Source organism: Dasypus novemcinctus, chromosome 7 (genome assembly GCF_030445035.2).
Source record: "Dasypus novemcinctus isolate mDasNov1 chromosome 7, mDasNov1.1.hap2, whole genome shotgun sequence".
Lineage (NCBI taxonomy): Eukaryota > Metazoa > Chordata > Mammalia > Cingulata > Dasypodidae > Dasypus > Dasypus novemcinctus.
Genome location: NC_080679.1, coordinates 49,156,916 through 49,176,588, shown reverse-complemented (window position 1 = coordinate 49,176,588; position 19,673 = coordinate 49,156,916). Strand labels below are relative to the sequence as shown.

Sequence of the window (19,673 nt, the reverse complement as noted above, 5' to 3'; positions counted from 1 at the left end):
ACAGGGAGAGGGATATATGGGAACACTGTTTTTTTACATGATTTTTCTGTAAACTGACAACTTCTCCAATTAAAAAAAAAAGAAAGTAATTCCTCTCCAGCCTTACTTTGCCCTAATCACCCTTCATCTTGATCTCTGTGCTTTAAACACAGAGGCCTCTTCAAGGGCCTAAAATGCCCTCCCTCTCCCATTCCCTTATCCTAACTTAACTATAATCTTCCTACAAGGTTTAATTCAAGGTTACTTCAGGGAAGCCTCTGGACCTCCCAGATCAGGTCAGTTACTTTCATTAGACATTTTTATATTACTAGGTACCCCTTCCTCACAACACTTAGCACAGTTTTAATTTTATCTGAGCAAATTTTAAAGAAATTAAGATGTATGCTCTCTACTAGACTGATGCTCCAAAAGGATAAGGTTTGTTCCTTTTAGTCTCAGAACTGATTAGCACAATAACATCCATGTAAGAGACATTCAATAAATATCTGTGGAATTAAAGTATGTAAACTAAAACACAGATGGTTAAAAAGTCTTGGAGTGGAGAAAAACCTCATAACAGGAGCATAAACTAGCAAGGAAAGCTAGTAAATTTGGGTACCAAAAATGAAAATTGTTTCTATCAAAAACATGTTTGTGGTGATGAATGCATAACATTGTGATTATATTAAAAGCCACTGATTATACACTTTGGATAGATTATATGGTAAATGAATATATCTCAATAAAAATGCTTAATAAAAAATTAATTATTCTGTAAGAATAGCCAGAAATGGCTGCTATGTACAGCAGGGGATGCACAGAGAGATGGAGAGGTGAAGAATTTTCTTCTTTATTTGTTAGTCTGTTTTTGTTTATTATTATTGAAATAATTAAAATGCTCTAATAATGGTTGAAGTAATGAATGCACAACTATGTGATTATACCAAATACCATTGATTGTACACTTTGGATGAACTGTATGCTTCACTAATATGTACCAATAAAATTGATTTGTTTAAAAAAGAACATTATGAACTTAAAAGGCAAACTGGAAAAGGGAAAAATATTCATATTATCTCTAAAACTAAGAAATAATGACCTTAAAAAATGAAGAGCTTTTTATAAATCAATAAGAAAAAGATAAACACCCCCCATAAATTTGCAAAGGACATAGACAAGCAGCCCCCCCAAAAAAAGTTTCCAAACATGCACAAAAAATTCAATCACTAGAAAATAAAGAAAACTACACAAATATATTTTTTAACCTGTCAAATTGACAATTTTTAAAAATTATAATACCCACTGTTGGAAAGAGTAAGCACAAGATTCATATATCTCAGGTAGGAATATAAATTTGCAGAACATTCCTGCAGAGCAATTTTGCAATATGTACAAAATTATTATAGGTTTCAACCTTGCAATTCCTCTTCTGGGAACTTATGCCAAGGTAAAAAGAAACAAAATTTAAGACCTTCATAAAATAAAATACCATTCAATCATGTGATAGAATATTATCCAACAACATTAAATAATATTAACTATGTTAAATGAGAAAAAGTAGGTTTCAAAACAGTATAATTTTTATTTCCTGACATAAAACATACATATATATAAAAATTATATATATATATAAATAAAATATCAACATGGACATAGAAAGAAGACTGGAAAGATGTACTAAATGCCAACATCAATTATCATAAAGTGAAAAGTTTATACTGACTTTTCCCTGTTTTATTCATATTACATTTTCCAAACTTTTTATAACATATTTTTGTTTTTATGACCAGAGAAGACCTATAAACAAAAAATTAAAAATAATTATTGTTTAAAAATGAGCTTATTCTATGCCAAGTACATTCTAAGTACTATATATATGTTACCTCATACCTATATACCAAGAGGTAGGTCCTAATCCTATGAAGTAGGTACTATTATTATCCCCATTTTACAGGAGAATCAATGTTATTTAAACAAAGCAAAAACAAAACTTTTCATGTGATAATTTTCTAAAATCCAATTAAGGTAACTTTTCTAAAATTTTCTAAATATGAACCACTTAAAATTAAAAATAGTCAAGACACTACATCTTTATTATAAATCAAAGATTTCAAGCTTAGACTTGGGCTAGGGGTTCAGATTCAGAGCGGGAGAGAAGGGAAAGAAGACTTGGAGAGGGGTCTATATTCAAATATTCACAGTTAGAACATCGGGGAAATTTAAGGATTTTTGTGCCACACTTAAATAGTTCGCCAAGATAAGTAAAGCTCTGGATTTGGCCTTACAAAGAACACTATACCCTTTCCAAATTGTATAGAGAAATTTCTTTTCAGGGGACCCTTTTCTTTAAAGATTCTACAAGCATGCTTTCTGAAACCAAAGAGTTGTGTTTCATATCCTTCTTCATGGAAAAGAATTCCACATACAACAACCATTCTTATATGATTAACTCAGCAAAGCCCTTTTTACCACATGCCTATGTGCTTTACACATGTCTTGTCTTATTTCCTGAGTCTGGCTGACATGTTGGCATATCCTCTGTGTTGGATGGAATACTCTCAGCTTTCTGGACATGCAATCCCTGCTGGTTACAATCCATTTGATGAATCTGCCAGGTTGAAAACACTGTGCCTTTGAAGGCCAAATCTGCTCACAGTATCAATAAAGAAGTTGAAGCTTACCTGGCAAAAGAATCACTTGGGAATATATGTGCATGGCAAAACTATGAAAAGCCACATTAATCCCTGCTCAGCTGAGGCAGGCATAGAAATAACTGGTAGGGAATTAATACACCAAATTTATGTAGTCATGTGTACCTCCTGGGCTGCTGTGGTAGACTGAATTGTGTACCCCTGTTTGGACAAGTTCTTGGTCCACATTCTGGTAGGTGTGGACCCACTGCAAATAAAATCACTTCAAGATGTTATTTCAGAGAGAGGAAGATGGCATCTGCATTGGAGTAGGTAGATGGGATCAACTCTCTCACAAAAACAGCAAAGAAAGGGAAAAAAGCTATCCAAGGGAGCTGCTTTGGGGATCTGCAGAACATGACAGTGTGGCATATCATATAGGAGGGAGAGGGACAAAGAGACAAAGAGGCCAAATGGAAACCATGAGCTACTTGCCTCTGTAGCTGGGAACAGCACATATACTCCATTCTCAACGTGAACCCTCTCAGTGAACCTCTAGCTCACTGCAGCCAACCAAGACTGGAAAAAAGGTCCTCCCCTCTGGAAGGAAGAGGCGACGAAGGGCGGAGAGTGGTTTCTCTTCAATGAGCCTGACCAGCTGATCCCGCTTTGACTCTCAGCTGTAGCCAGCCCAGCAAGTGGAGGTTGAAAGAGACCTATCCAAACCAGAGCTGAAGGGCACCCAGCTCAAAGAGAGAAAGGTATAGTGGTGAGAGGAGGTAGGGTGGGTGGAACAGAGTGCATAAATAAAAGGAGGAGACACCAGCCAGTGCTGAAGAGCCTCAGGGAGAGGGGGGAGGGGAACTGGTCAGGCAGGCTGTCACACATCCACCCTGGGAGACAGAGAAACTAGGTTACTGATGTGGTAGGAAGACAGGTGTCTAACAGCCCAGGAGAGAAGGAAGCCAGGTTATTTAGCCAGCAACCTGTTGGAAACCAACTTACCTAAGGAGACTGAGGGCAAGGAGGGCCAGATAAGCTTTCAGAATCCTACCTAAGACTATAATTTCAGGGATCATTTCTATAGTTGGTTACTAGAGAAGGTTCTCTGAACACATAGGATCCTACCTAATCTGTGGAGTGGGAGTAGCTCAGTGGAGGAACACCTGCCTCACATATATAAGAAACCTGGTTCAATCCCTGGTACCTCCTAAGAGAACGGATCCAGAGAGTGATACAGGGCATTGTCAGGCACCCAGCCAGCACCTTATGGCAGGGAACTTACAAATAGGTTTTTCTTGTTTTAGGTTTTTTGATATGCTATTTTATATTTTTTATTGTTTTTTTAAATATTTTACTTTATATTCTTTATTTTATTCTCTAAAACTGAGTACCTCACCAGGGGAGGGCAAGCTACACAGTAACTGAATGATGAACACTGGAAACCAGAGATGGTACCTAGGGGCCAAGAGGGAAGCCTGTTTTCCTGGGGTGTTTTTGTTTTTTCTTTCTGTGTGTTTTTCTTTCTGTGTTTCCATTTCTTTAATTTTCTTTATTTTTTCTCCTTAGTTTCTTTATTTCTTTTCTTTCTTTCATTTTTCCCTCTTCTGTTGCTTTTCTTTCATTCCATCTTCTCTTGTTTGGGCTTCTCTTTTTCTTCTTTTCTTCTCATCTTTCCAGTCTTTTATTTTATACTAATTTTTTCTTGTTTCATTTTTAAAATTCACCTTTTTTATTCTTATTCCTTTGTATTTATTATGATTTTTTACTCTTATTCCTTTTTTTTTTTTTTCCTGGCTCTTACATGGTTGCTTTTCTTTTTTTTTTTTTTTTTTAAATATTTATTTATTATTATTATTTTTTTTAATTACATTAAAAAAAATATATGAGGTCCCATTCAACCCCACCGCCCCCGCCCCCCACTCCCCCCACAGCAACACTCTCTCCCATCATCGTGATACATCCATTGCACCTGGTAAGTTCATCTCTGAACATCACTGCACCCCATAGTCAATGGTCCACATCATAGCCCAGACTCTCTCACGTTCCATCCAGTGGGCCCTGGGGGGATCTACAGTGTCCCGTAATTGTCCGTGAAGCACTATCCAGGACAACTCCACGTCCCGAAAACGCCTCCACATCTCATCTCTTCCTCCCGTTCCCCACACCCAGCAGCCCCCATGGCTACCGTTCCCACACCCATTCCACATTTTCTCTGTGGACATTGGATTGGTTGTGTCCATTGCACACCTATGTCAAGTGAGGGCTTAGATTCCACATGGGTACTGGATGCACTCTTCCCGCTTCTAGTTGTAGACACTCTAGGCTCCATGTTGTGGTGGTTGACCTTCTTCAACTCCATGTTAGCTGAGTGGAGTAAGTCCAATAAGTCAAAGTGTAGGAGCTGAAGTCTGTTGAGGCTCTGGGCCTGGGTGTCATATTATCAGTCCAGAGATTCAAATCCCCTACATATATCTTAAACCCAGCACCAACTACAATTCCAATAAAGTAGCATGCAAGTCTTGTGAAAAGAGATCCCCTCTGAGTCCATTTCCATCACGCAGAAACACCAGCTCCAAAGAAGGGCCATCTGTCATGGCAGTGAACCCCTTCTGCCATGACCATAGAACCCGTGGGTCTCTTTATCCCTCAAAAGAACCAATACCTGGAGTTGTATTTACCTTATCTGTCTCTTAGACTCTGTTCAGTTGTACATAGGGGTATTCCTTCTGACAACCTCCAGACTCTTTTTTAGAGACTCACAGCCTTATAATCTCATTTCTCTTTTCCATTTCCCCCTTACATTAGGTCAAACCACTTCCCGAAGTCATGTTATTATATGTAGATAGGTATATTCTGCTGTTCCGCATTGAATCTTTAATTCAAGGTCATTTTCTAGTTGCTTCTTCAGCTGGTATGTGGTAGTGATCCCTCGGTGCCAGGGAGGCTCATCCCCGGGTGTCGTGTCCCACGCTGGGGGGAATGCATCACATCTACACGCTGAGTTTGGCTGTGAGAGTGGCCACATTTGAGTAACATGAAGGCTGTCAGGAGGAAACCCCCAGGCACAATGCTACTCTAGGCCTTGTTCTTATTGCAGGTGCATAGGCTCAAAAGTGTAGCCATTAGTATCAAGAGCCCACTGTTGGGCCCTCCTTCCTTCCTGGTTCTTGCCGTTGCACCTGGAGGATTGCCGCTGCTCTCCCAGGGCCCACAACAGTGACCCCCCCGGCCAGGAGCCCAGTACCCCCCCAGCTGTTGTTTTTAATTGTTTCCACTATGAGTATATATAGATATTACCATATACCCTGGGCATATGCCCTGTATAACTCCCTGTCAACCATATATATCCTGTCAATAACATCCCATATCAGTATTCCTCCGCTGCCATTGTTGAACCACTCTGTGATCCAAAACTTCCCGTAAAGTGAATCCCAACATAATGTCAGCTTCAGAAGAGTCTTAGATCACCAAAATTCATATATACAATATACAGTATTTCCCCAGATCCACCATAAAACCTTTTCCCTTCCACAGCAATAATCTTTTAACTTATTCATATCATATTTCCTGAAACTGATGTACAGATTCCGAAACTATAGTTTTCAAACAAGGTAACATTTGTGCTTACTATGTGGTCCATACTTTAGGTTGTACAGTTTTCTAAATTTTTTAGTTATCCTATGTTTTGTCTTATGGTTTTCATTATTAGTCTGTCGTCCCCTATATGTTTTTGGTGTAATATTAGCTGTTTTATATTCATCCTCGTGTACTCTCACATAACTCCTCTTTTGCCCCCTTATTTACCTTTGTTCCATCCATTGCACGTCCATTTTCCCCTCCCCTTAGGGCCCACAACGCCTGCCAATCTAATGCCCTGGGAGCCGTCCTTTCTCACGAGAGATACAGTTCTCTCTATTCGACGGCATTAGTCTTCCCCAGGATATGGGTCCACCCCACCCAATGGTAGAACCCACCTTGGCAAAATGAGCCTTCAGCTATTCCCTCCGGAGTCCTCCCGCATCAGACCATACCCCCTGAGCGTCCTAACCAGGTAACCCTCCTACTTATACTTTGATACGTTTTACTCAACATTTAGTTCTCAATGAACTTCTGGCACTCTCCCATGTTTGTATGTTGCCCCTCCCTCCCACCTATTTCTTGGACCATATTTCCCCTCTTCCCATCCCCAGCCCCCCTCAAACCCAGAAAACCCCACCCGAAGGTAACCCCTTGCCCCCATTTTGTCCCTTCTTTGTGCTCATACTTACCCCCAGCTCATCACAGATTCCACCCCTACAGACATTAACTCACATCCTTCCTCCACCCCCCGATTTCCAGTAAGCCACTTTTCCAGACTCTAGCTCTCTGAGGCAGTTAACTTATTTCATATCATTGAGGTCATATAGTATTTGTCCTTCAATGCCTGGGTTGCTTCACTCAACATAAGATTCTCAAGGTTCATCCATGTTATCACGTGCGATTGTAGTGTATTGGTTCTTACAGCTGAGTAGTATTCCATTGTGAGTATATACCACATTTTATTGATCCACTCATCTGTTGATGGACTTTTGGATTGATTCCAACTTTTGGCGATGGTGAACAATGCTGCTATGAACATTGGTGTACATATATCGGTTTGTGTCCTTGTTTTCAGATCTGATGGGTATATACCCAGCAGTGGTATTGCTGGGTCATATGGCAAATCTATGGATATTTTTTGAGAAACCGCCAAACTGTCCTCCAGAATGGTTGGATCCTTCTGCATTCCCACCAGCAATGGATGAGTGTTCCCCTTTCTTCACATCCTCTCCAGCATTTGTATTCTACTGTTTTTTTCATGGCTGCCAATCTTATGGGAGTAAGATGGTATCTCATTGTAGTTTTGATTTGCATTTCCCTGATAGCTAGGGATTTGGAGCATTTTTTCATGTGCTTTTTAGCCATTTGTATTTCTTCTTTGGAGAAGTGTCTGTTTAAATCTTTTTCCCATTTTTTAAATGGGTTGTTTATCTTTTTGTTTTCGAGATCTATGAGTTCTTTATATATGCAAGTTATAAGTCTCTTATCAGATATATGGTTGCCAAATATTTTCTCCCATTGTGTGGGTTCCCTTTTTACTTTCTTGACAAACTCCTTTGAGGTGCAGAAGGCTTTAATTTTGAGGTAGTCCCATTTATCTATTTGTTCTTTTGCTGCTCGTGCTTTTGGTGTGATATTCATGAAGCCATTTCCTATTACAAGGTCCTGTAGATGTTTCCCTACACTGCTTTCCAAGGTCTTTATGGTCTTGGCTCTTATATTTAGGTCTTTGATCCATCTTGAGTTGATCTTTGTATAAGGTGTGAGATGGTAATCCTCTTTCATTCTTCTACATATAGCTATCCAGTTCTCCAGGCACCATTTGTTGAATAGGCCATTCTCTCCCAGTTGAGAGGGTTTGGTGGCTTTATCGAATATTATATGGCTATATACATGAGGTTCTATATCTGAACTTTCAATTCGATTCCATTGGTCTGTGTGTCTCTCCTTATGCCAGTACCATGCTGTTTTCACTACTGTAGCTTTGTAGTATGTTTTGAAGTCAGGAAGTGTGATTCCTCCTATTTCGTTTTTCTTTTTCAATATGTCTTTGGCTATTCGGGGCCTCTTTTTATTCCAAATAAATTTCATAGTTAGTTTTTCTAGTTCCTTAAAGAAGGCTGTGTTGATTTTTATTGGGATTGCATTGAATGTGTAGATCAGTTTTGGTAGGATAGACATCTTAATAATATTCAGTCTTCCTATCCATGAACAGGGAATATTCTTCCATTTATTTAGGTCTTCTTTGATTTCCTTGAACAATCTTGTATAGTTCTCGATGTATAAGTTTTTTACATCTTTAGTTAAATTTATTCCTAAGTATTTGATTTTTTTATTTACTATTGTGAATGGTATTTGTTTCTTGATTTCCTCCTGATCTTGCTCATTATTGGTGTATAGAAATGCTACTGATTTTTGCGCATTGATCTTATAACCTGCGACTTTGCTAAACTCATTTATGAGTTCTAGGAGCTTTGTTGTAGATCTCTCAGGGTTTTCTATATATAGGATCATGTCATCTGCAAATAATGAAATTTTGACTTCTTCCCTTCCAATTTGAATGCCTTTTATATCTGGTTCTTGTCTCAGTGCTCGAGCCAGTACTTCCAAGACAATGTTAAATAGGAGCGGAGACAATGGGCATCCTTGTCTTGTTCCTGATTTTAGAGGGAAGGATTTCAGGATTTCGCCATTGTAAACAATGTTGGCTTTAGGTTTTTCATATATACTCTTTATCATGTTCAAAAAGTTTCCTTGTATTCCGATCTTTTGGAGTGTTTTTATCAGGAAGGGGTGCTGTATTTTGTCAAATGCCTTTTCTGCATCTATAGATATAATCATGTGGTTTTTTTCTCTCAATCTGTTTATATGGTGTATTACATTGATTGATTTTCTTATGTTGAACCATCCTTGCATACCTGGAATAAATCCCACTTGGTCATGGTGTATAATTCGTTTAATGTGTTGTTGAATACGATTAGCAAGTATTTTGTTAAGTATTTTTGCGTCTAGGTTCATTAGAGAAATTGGTCTGTAATTTTCCTTTACATGGTTCCTTTTCTATCTTTTTTAATTATTGTTATTATTCTTTTTCTATTCTCTCTTTACTATGTTCTTAATATTTTCTCAAGGGAGAACAGACAACTACAAAAATATAGAATAAGTGGAACCGATTGTCAAAGAGGAAACTTAACACAAAACAAAACAAAATAGAACCCTGGAGTAGAAAGAGTGGCTAACCATCTGAAAAAGCCCATCAAGATAAGCAGATGCCTAGATATCAAGAAAAAATTTAAAAGCCATACTAAGAAACAGGAAGACATGGCCAGTCTAATGAACAAACAAAAAACAGGAGGGGATATAGAATGTAAAACAACTAATCAAGACTGTCCAAACAAATATCATTAATCAACTTAAAAAGAAGTGAAGGAAGAGATAAAGGATATTACGAAGACACTGGGGAAACATACGGAAGAAATGGTAAAATTCCTAAAAAAGATAACAGATATGAGGTTGGTGAATGGCACAATGCAAGAAATAAACCCACCGGAAGCACAAAACAGCAGATTTGAACAGGCAAGGAAAGAATTAGTGACATCTGCCTGTCTGAAATCAGACAGATTATGCAACAGATAAATTTTTAAAAATAGAAAAAATTCAGCAGGGACTCCGGGAATAGAATGACAACATGAAACACAGAAACATACGCATCATAGGCATCAAGAGGGAGAAGAAAAGGGAAAGAGGACAGAAGGAGTGTTGGAGGAAATAATGGCTGAAAATTTCCCAACTGAGGGACATGGATGTACATAACCAGGAAGCACAGCATACTCCAAGTAGTACGTATCCTAACATGTCTAGCCCAAAGCATATACATATCAAATTGCCAAACATTCAAGACAAATAGAGGGTATTAAAAGCATCAAGAGAAAAGAGATCCATCACATACAAGGGAAGCTTGATAAGATTAAGCACTGATTTCTCATCTGAAACCATGGAGGTGAGAAGGTAGTGGTAGGATGTAGTTAAGGTGCTAAAAGAAAAAACCCACCAGCCAAGAATTCTGTATCCAGCAAAGATGGCATTCAAAAATGAGGGATAGTTCAAAATATTCAGAGATAAATAGAAATTAAAGATAGGGTATCAACAAAAGAACCTGCCTTTTAAGAAATATTAAAGGGAGATCTTCATGTTAAGAGGGAAAAACAGGAGAGAGAAAGTTAGGGGAGAGTGTATAAAATATTATTAGTAAGAACGACTAAAAAGAGAAAAAGAAATAAAAACAAAATATGGCATATATAAACCTAAAGAAAAAATGGCTAATGTAAGTACTGCCTTAACAGTAATAACATTGAATGTTAATGGTAAACTCTCCAATCAAGAGACACAGATTGGTAGAATAGATAAGGAAATATGACCCATCAATATGCTGTCTACAAGAAACTCACCTTAAACCCAGGGATGCAAGGAGGTTGCAAGTGAATGGTTGGACAATGATTTTACATGCAAACAATAACCAAAAAGGGCAGGAGTAGCTATACTAATACTGGACAAAATAGAGCTTAAATGAAAAAGTTATGTATAGATAAAGAAGGGAACTATACATTTTTTAAAAAGGGTAATCTATCAGGAAGAAAGAACAATCACAAACATTTATGCACCTAATCAGGATGCCCCAAAATACATGAGGCAAACAATGGAAAAACTAAGTGGAGAAATAGATGCCTCTACAATTATAGAGGGGAACTTTAATAAACAATTATCACCATTAGGCAGAACATCTCAATAGAGGGTAAATAAAGAAAAAGAGATCTTGAATAATACATTAGAGGATCTAAACCTAATAGACATATAAAGAATATTACACCCAAATACAGTGGGATATACATTATTCTCGAACACACATGGGTCATTCTCCAGGATAGACTGCAATAGGTCACAGCACAACTTTCAGTGAATTCAGAAAGATTTAAATTATACAAAGTAATTTCTCTGACCACAGCAGAATGAAACTGGAAATAAATAAGGAGCAGAGAACCAGAATAGGCACAAAGATATGGAAGCTAACACACTCTCAAAAAATGGGTCAAGGAGGAAATTGCAAAAGAAATCAGTAACTATCTTGAAACGAATGAAAATGAGAACACAACATATCAAAACCTAGAAATGCAGCAAAAGCAGTGCTTAGAGGGAAATTTATAGCTATAAATGCCTTCTATTTAAAAAGGAGATATCTCTGGACTAACCATGTGATAGCCAGGCCCTGAGCCCCAATAGACTTGCAATTCCTACACTCTGGTTTATTGGACTTACCCCACTCAGCTAATATGGAGGTGAAGAAGGTCAACCACCACACCAGGGAGCCAAGAGTGTCTACAACTGAAAGCAGGAGAATTACATCCAGCAATTCTTGATATAGATGTGGAGTGGACACAACCATTCTAAGGTCCACAGGATGGAGGAATAGAGTACGGATTAGAGTGGACTTACTGATATTCTATTCATGAACTACTGTGATTAGGAATCGAAGAAAATGTGGCATTGGTGTGGAGAAAGTGGCTACGGTGGCTGCTGGGGGTAGGGAGTGGGAGGAAGAGATGTAATGTGGGGGCATTTTTGGGGGTTGGAGTTGTCCTGGGTGGTGCTGCGGGGACAGTTACCGGACACTGTATGTCCTCCCATAGTCCACTGGGTGGACTGTGGGAGAGTTTGGGCTATGGTGTGCACCACTGACCATGAGGTGCAGTGGTGGTCAGAGATGTCTTCACCAAGTGCAATGAATGTCTCATGATGATGGAGGAGGTTGTTGTTATGGGGGGAGGAGTGGGGTGAGGGGGGTGGGGGGTATATGGGGACCTCATATTTTTTTAATGTAACATTAAAAAATAAAGACAAAAAAATAAAGGAACCAAAATCAAAAACCTACCTGCACACCTGAAGGAAGTAGAAAAAGAACAAACTAATACCAAAGCAAGCAAAAAAGAAGGAAGGAACAAAGATTAGAGCAGAACTAAATGAAACTGCGATTTTAAAAAAACACTAGAAAAATTTTTTAAAAAACAAAATGTGGGCTGTTTTATATTTCTTTTTTAAAAGATTTTATTTATTTCTCCCCCCTCCTTCCATTGTCTGCTCTGTGTCCACTCACTGTGTGTTCTTCCATGTCTGCTTGTATTCTCATTAGGCAGCTCCAGGAACAGATCCTGGGACCTTCCAGAGTGGGAAGAAGGTGATCATTCTCTTGAGCCACTTCAGCTCCCTGAGCTGCTGCTTCTCTTATTGTCTCTCCTCTGTGTCTCTTTTTGCTGCGTCATCTTGCTGTGCCAGTTTTCCATATGGGCCAGCACTCCTGCACAGGGCAGCCCTCCACGCATGCCAGCACTCCATGGGCCAGTTTGCCACATAGGCCAGCATGCCTTCACCAGGTGGCCCTGGGCATCAAACCCTGGACCTCCTATACAGTAGACAGGAACCCAATTGCTTGAGCCATGTCCGCTTCCCGCATTTTATATCTTGCCATAACCTAGAGAATTGGGTGGGAGAGGGTGTAAACTATAATGTAAGCTTTAATCATGCTTAGTGGCAATGCTCCAAAATGTGTTCATTAATTGCAATGAATGTCTCTAACTAATGAAGGATGTTGTTAATGTGGGAGGAGTGGGGAGCAGGGCACATAGGAATCCTCTATATTTTTATGTGATAGTTATATAATTAAGTATCTTTTTAAAAAATAGGGAAAAAAAAAACAAAAATAAAAAATAAGAATGAATTCAGCACCGTGGGCTGCAGCCACAGCTCACTTAACAGCAGAACCAATGCAAGTATTGAGAATGCAAGTTAAAGGGTCAGCAGCTGTACAGCCCAGAAGGAGAAGTAATTATAATCTGTTGTTGCCTATGCTTGAAATCATATAACCTGGGGAAAACAAGGTCCTTTGGCCATGGTACTGGCCTATGCAGCCTCTCTTTTTGCTACTCTTAAATCTATGGGAAATAAGAGTTACCCAAAACATTGTTATAAAACACAATTTATACAAAAAAATGCCAGTAAAAATCTTTGTTAATAATCCAAGTTCTTTTATTCCTGCTGAGGCTTTGTTTGTATCCATGTATACTCTTCTTATACAAGACTTTTCCTATAAAACTGAAATCCAGCTGCTGTCTTTCATCCTAAAACATGTTGCTCCTGTCTATAAAACAACAACTAGAAATCTGTAATATGGAGTGGTTACCCCCCCAAATTGTGTAATCTGTCAAGCATTAATGTTCAATGTTCTGTATATGTTATGCATATTATTCTGCTGCCTTTTATATTGTTGTTGTATCTGGATGCAATGTTCCAATGCCCTGACTGCTCAACTGGTATTGTGGAAGATCTATCTATGTGTAGAATTGAGGTGAAGTGAGGGGTTAATGTAAATGCCCATTCCCCCGCCTCCTTCCTGTTGATTAGAACTAAGGGAAAGGATGGGCTAAACTTGCCAGCAGCCCAGTCCTTAACGATAAGAATGTTTTGGAAATCGCATACACAAGCATATTTCTGTAGCCTTTCTATAGCTTTTCCAGGCACTGTTTCTGTCCCCCTCCCCTCTGCTGTAATGGCTTTACAAGCCACTATCCCCTGAGGGGTAGCACAGTAACTCCCACCTGGCTACCATAGGGTCCTGTAAATATTAAAGGCATATCTACTCCTAAAAAAACAAAACAAAACCAAAAGCTAGTTCCTAGAAAAGATTAATAAAATTGACAAACCAATAGCTAGATTAATAAAGAAAAATGGAAAGAATATGCAAACACATAAAATAAAAAACAAGGAGGGGATATCACCACTGACCCCAAGGAAATAAAGAGTATTAAAAGAGGATACTTTGAAAAATTGTATTCCAGTAAGATGGATAGCTTAGATAAAATGGATAAATTTCTAGAAACACACAAGCAGCCTACATGGACGAAAGAAGAAATTGAACTCAAAAGACCAATCACAAATAACAAGGTTGAATTAGTCATCAAAAACCTCCCAATTAAGAAAAGCACAGGAAAATGTGGCTTCACAAGTGAATTCTACTAATCATTCCTGAAAGAATTAACACCAATCTTGCTTAAACACTTTTAAAAATAGAACTGGAAGAAATACTGCCTTACTTATTCTATGATGCCAACATCACCCTAATACCAAAGCCACATAAAGAAACCACAAGAAAATAAAACTACAGACCAACCTCTCTAAAGAATCTAGGTGTTAAAATCCTCAACAAAATACTTGCTAATCATATTCATCAACACATCAAACAAATTATACACCATGATCAAGTGGGTTTCATCCCTGGTAGGCAAGGATGGTTCGACATAAGAAAATCAATAAATATTAATAATACACCACGCTAACAGATCAAAAGAAAAAAAAAAAAAAAGCATGATCATCTCTATTGATGCAGAAAAAGCATTTGACAAAACACAGCATCCTTTCATAATAAAAACAATCCCAAAGATAGGAACAGAAAGAAACTTCCTCAACATGATAAAGGGTATATATGGAAAACTCACAACTAACATCATATTCAATGGTGGAATGATAAAGGACTTCCCTCTAAAATCTGAAACAAGGATGCCCACTGCAACTGCTCTTATTTAACATTGTATTAGAAGTACTTGTTTAAGCACTTAGGCAAGAAAAAGAAATAAAAGGTATCCAAATTGGAAAGGAAGAAGTAAAAATTTCACTATTTGCAGATGACATGACCCTATATATAGACAATCCTAAAGAAATCTACAACAAAGTTTCTAGAGCTGATAAATGAGTTCAGTAAAGTGCAACACGCAAAAATCACTAGCATTTCTGTACACCAATAATAGGCAATCAGAGAAGGAAATGAAAAAATTCCACTTACAATACCAACTAAAAGAATTAAAAATCACTAGCATTTCTGTACACCAATAATAGGCAATCAGAGAAGGAAATGAAAAAATTCCACTTACAATACCAACTAAAAGAATTAAATATCTAGTAGTAAACTTAACTAAAGATGTAAAGGAGACCTGTGCACAGAAAACTACACTACATTGTTAAAGGAAATCAAAGAAGAACTAAATTAATGGAAGAACATTCCATATTCATGGATTGGAAGACTAAACATCATTAAGATGTCTGTCCTACACAAACTGATTTACAGATTTAAACAATCCCAATAAAATTACAACAGCATTTTTTTACTGAATTGGAAAAGCTAATAATGAAACGTATTTGGAAGGGAAAGGGGCATTGAATAGCCAAAAACACATTGAAAAAGAAAAATGAAATTGAAGGAATCATGCTACCTGACTTTAAAGCATACTAAAAAGTTATAATGGTCAAAACTGCAAGGTAATGGGGCACAAGGACATACATACTGACAAATGGAACCAAATTGAGAGTTCTCACATAGATCCTCACATATACAGTCAACTGATATTTGGCAAGGCCACCAAGCCCACTCAACTAGGGCAGAATGGCCTCTTCAAAAAGTGGTGTTGGGAAAACTGGATATTCATATCCAAAAGAATGAAAGAGGATCACCATCTCACGCCCTATACAAAAATTAACTCAAGATGGATCAAAGACCTAAATATAAGAACCAAGACCATAAAGCTCCTAGAAGATAATATAGGGAAGCATCTATGAGATATGGTAATGGGAAATGGTTTCATACACTTTACACCCAAAGCACAAGATAAATGTGACCTCCTCAAAATTAAAAACTTTTGTACTTTAAAGGTTTCTGTCAAGAAAGTTAAAAGACAGTCTACTTAATGGGAGAAAATATTTGTTAACCATTTATTAATAAGGGCCTAATATCCAGCATACATAAAGAAATCCTACATCCTGAAAATAAAAAGACAAAAAACCCACTTTAGAAAACAGGCAAAAGAACTGAATAGACACTTTTCCAAAAAGGAAATACAAATGGCTAAAATACACATGAAAAGATGTTCAACATCACTAGCTATTGGAGAAATGCAAATTAAAACTACAATGGGGGGAAACGGACTTTGGCCCAGTGGTTAGGGCATCCGTCTACCATATGGGAGGTCCGCGGTTCAAACCCCGGGCCTCCTTGACCCGTGTGGAGCTGGCCATGCGCAGCGCTGATGTGCGCAAGGAGTGCCGTGCCACGCAAGGGTGTCCCCCGTGTGGGGGAGCCCCACACGCAAGGAGTGCGCCTGTGAGGAAAGCCGCCCAGCGTGAAAAGAAAGAGCAGCCTGCCCAGGAATGGCACCGCCCACACTTCCCGTGCCGCTGACGACAACAAAAGCGGACAAAGAAACAAGACGCAGCAAATAGACACCAAGAACAGACAACCAGGGGAGGGGGGGGGAATTAAAATAAATAAATAAATCTTTAAAAAAAAAAAACAAAACTACAATGGGATATCACACACCTTTTAGATTGATGGCTATTAAAAAAACAGAACTACAAGTGTGGGAAGGATGTGGAGGAAAGGGAATCTTCATCCACTGCTTGTGGGAATGCAGAATGGTGTAGCCATTGTGGAGGACAGTTTAATGGTTCCTCAGGAAGCTAAATATAGAACTACCATATGATCCAGAATCCCACTGCTGGGCATATACCCAGAAGAACTGAAAGCAGGGACATGAACAGATATCTGCACACCAATGTTCATAATGGCATTATTTACTATTGCCAAAAGTTGGAAGCAACCCAAGTGTCTATCAACAGATGAATGGATATGCAAATTGTGGTATACAAGCAATGGAATATTACTCAGCTCTAAGAAAGAATGAAGCATTGATACATGGGGCAACATGGATGAATCTTGAAGACTTTATGTTGAGTGAAGTAAGCCAGTCACTAGAGGACAAATATAACATGACTTCATTGATATGACCTAAACAACGTGAGCAGACTCACAGAGCTAGAGTCTGGAAGATAGGTTATCAGAAGACAGAAAGGGAGTAAAATGTAGTGAGCTGCTGCTCAATATGGGCAAAACCTATGATAAGGTGGAAGGGGGTGTTTTGGCAGTGGACGACGGTGATATTGGTACAGGGATGTGAGTGCAATTGACAATGTTGAAATGTGAGGGTGAGCAGGGTGGGGGGATTGGGTTGGACAATCCATGGAGTGGGGAGGGCTGGGGGAAGGAACAGGTGAACTCAGGGAATTTGTAGTTCTATGGTTAAAACTACAGTGGTGGAAGTTGTTTTATTTTAAAATTTTAAAATTTTTTTGTATTTTGTTATTTTTAAAACTATCATTATTTTATTTTCTAATTATTTTCATTTGGTTATTTTCTTGGCTTCATCTTTGGAGAAATTTTGGATCACAGAAAGGTCACAATGTGGCAGAGGAACATCATTAATGCAGGGTGTCAGTAGTGGGGGGAAGCATGGGAGAGTGTTCATCTGTGGCATGCCACTAAGGCAAATGAATGTGTTCAAGTGTTCATGGGGCAGTGTCACAGTGGGTGGAGATCCACACAATAACCAAAAGAATATCGAATTCCTATCCTGGGGAGTTCTGCTACATTATCTAATAGGAAAAAGAATCTCTCACGTACAGAGGTGGTGCCTAGTGAAGGAGGATGGACCATTGCACCAGGCCCTTGATATTGATGATTGTACTTATGAATCCTATCTTTTGAAAGTGAAACTTAGCCTAGTATTATATGTTGCCTACAAGTTATCTCCTGAGGGTCTCCTTGTTGTTCAAATGAGGTCTCTCTCCAAGCCAAACTCAGCATACAAATGCACTAACTTCCCCCCAGCATGAGACATGACTTCCAGGGATGAGGCACCTGACACCAAAGGATTATTACCAAGCTCAAATTAGCAATGTACCTGGAAAAAGACCTTGACCGTAAGGGGGAAATGGTAAATACAAATGAGTTTTTATGGTGAAGAGATTTCAAAGTGAGTTGGTAGGTCATTCCAGAGGTTACGCTTATGCACATCTCAGTAGGATCTCATTGACTGCCACAGTAAATAGTGCCTCAAATAGCAGGGTTCCTGAGGGATCTATAGACATCCAGACACCAAAGGCAGGCAAGATAGCTCAGGAGTTGGGCATCCTGCCAGCAGGCCTTACCTTGGAATTTATGTGTGACAGAGTTGGACTCATTTGTGGTTTCCCTGCACATGGGTCTTCTGCCCCTTCTAGTTGAACCTACAGTTAGTACTATACTTGACAAGTGTATGTCCAAGAGTCTTAAATCTTTGGTCCATCCATGTGCCAGTTGGGACCCAAATCTCAGCAGAATTGGAACACCTACTCTCCAGTTCATTTGACTCATCCAGGACAACTAACAAGGTGATGATGATGGACAATGACCATCCCAAGTAACAGAGAGAGTCTGCAACTCTAAGGTAGTCCCATCCATCTGACCTATGGGATCTAAGCCCCCTCTTAATTAGAGATGGAGTGTGCATCACCATTCCAGAATCCTCAGGACTGGAAAATGAATGATGGGCTAGAGTAGACGTACCGTTATTCTACTATAGACTTATTGTGATTCTAGCAATGGAAGAATTTTTATCATTGATGTGGAGGCAGTGGCCACTGGAGGTTCTGAGGGGAGGGAGAAGGAAAAATAGCATAATATGGGGGCATTTTTGGGACACTGGAATTGTCCTGCATGACATTGTAATGATGAAACAGACCATTATATATTTTGTCAAAACTTACAAAATTGTGCAGGACAGAGTATAAACTATAATGTTAACTATAATCCATAGTTAGTGGCAATGCTCAAAAATGTGTTCATCAATTGTAACAAATGGGGAAGCAGATGTGGCTCAAGTTATAAAGTCTCTGCCTATCATATGGGAGGCCCAGGTTCGATCCCTGGGGCCTCTTGGTGAAAAAGTAGAGAAAGCATGCCTGCATGGTGAGCGGAGGGCCCAAGCAGTGAGCAAAGGGCCCACGCAAGTGCCCACATGGCAAGCCAGGAGTCTGCACAGGAAGCCAGTGCCCGCATGAGTGCCCGCGTGGTGAGCTAGTGCCCATACAAGTGAGTCACACAGCAAGATGATGATGCAACAAAAGAGAGACGAAGGGAAGAGTCAAGGGGAAGCACAGCAAAGACCAGGAATTGAGGTGGCACAATTGACAGGGAACCTCTCAACACATCAGAGGTCCACAGAATCGAATCCTGGTGAATCCTAGAGGAGAACAATGAGAAGAGAAAACAAAAAGAGAAATAGATACAGAAGATCACACAGCAAATGGACACAGAGAACAAAAATAGCAGGGCAGGGGAAGAGGGGGAGGGGAGGGATAGAAAAAATAAAATTGAAATTGTAACAAATGTGCCACATTAATGAAGGATATCCTTAATGAGGGAAAGTATGGGAGCAGGAGGATGTGGAGCACATGGGAATCCCTATATTTTTATGTAACATTTTTACAATCTAAAGTTTCTCTTGTAAAATTAATTTTTTAAAATTAAGAAAAACACTACAATGGTGGGAATGTTCTTTTAGCAAATAC

General features: G+C 38.9%; 1 protein-coding gene and 1 pseudogene across 15 annotated transcripts in view; one reads left to right on the top strand and one right to left on the bottom strand.

The window, feature by feature from the left end:
* HECW2 (HECT, C2 and WW domain containing E3 ubiquitin protein ligase 2) overlaps window positions 1–19,673 on the bottom strand; it is a 469,060-nt gene that overhangs the window by 374,606 nt on the left and 74,781 nt on the right. The gene's annotated exons all lie outside the window — the stretch shown is intronic.
* Window positions 3,666–3,768, top strand: LOC111766565 (small nucleolar RNA U3; annotated as a pseudogene).